Here is an 856-nt window from a genome sequence, read left to right as displayed (position 1 = left end):
CAAGAGCTAGCTGCACCGAATCTGCCAGCAAGACAAGCCACCTTGAGGGATGAAGATGCTAAAACAGGCTATTTGCTAATCGATCTGCGATTCAACCACCCGCTCCTGTGAGGCAAGACTATGAGATTAAGCATAGTCTAATCAACTTGGTTCAAAATCGTGTGTTCCACGGGTTGCCGTCGGAGAGTCCTCTGGATCATATCGAAGCCTTTGAAAGACTGACCAGTACGACGAGGTCCAATGGTGTCCCCTACGACTACCTAATGCTGACTCTGTTCCAGTTTTCTTTGGCGGATAAGGCATTGAGATGGCTGAATCTACTGGATCCTGGATCGCTCACCACTTGGGCACAATGTAGAGCGGCTTTCCTGAACCACTTCTACACTAAGTCGCGCTCAGCCAAACTGCAAAGCAAAATCACCACATTCTCTCAAGGAGGCATGGAGACATTTTGTGAAGCATGGGAAAGGTTCAAGGAGTATCTTAGAGACTGTCCTCATCATGGGTACACCCAAGAGAACCTGATGAACATCTTCTATAGGGGCATCGAACAGAAGTACCAGATGGCGTTAGACACAGCCAGCAAAGGAGACTTCTCCACCAACACCGCAAACAAGGCCAATGCATTGATAGAAAATCTTGCGGCAAGCAATAGCAATCACGGTACAGACTATGATCGTACGGTTCAGGTCAATGCTGTCAAGACTGATGCTATTAAGGACCTCACAGCCAAAGTGAATCTCCTACTGAAAAGAGATCACCAAAACGTCAACTGTGCGAGGAACAGGCTGGAGGATATGCAGATTTCGGAGCTGAGACTTACCTTGAGGGTAAGGAGGAGATGACTACATAGGTG

General features: G+C 47.8%; 1 non-coding gene across 1 annotated transcript; it reads right to left on the bottom strand.

Annotated features, from left to right (window-relative positions):
• Positions 1–402: 402 nt before the first annotated feature.
• On the bottom strand, positions 403–508 carry LOC147929025 (small nucleolar RNA R71). Its single transcript, XR_015581160.1, has one exon. It is a non-coding gene; the product is annotated as a small nucleolar RNA R71 (small nucleolar RNA).
• Between the last annotated feature and the right edge of the window lie 348 nt (positions 509–856).

This window comes from Camelina sativa, chromosome 14 (genome assembly GCF_030686135.1).
Source record: "Camelina sativa cultivar CO46 ecotype springtype chromosome 14, ASM3068613v1".
NCBI lineage: Eukaryota > Viridiplantae > Streptophyta > Magnoliopsida > Brassicales > Brassicaceae > Camelina > Camelina sativa.
Note: the sequence above shows the minus strand (reverse complement) of the source record. Positions and strands in the feature narration are given on the sequence as shown.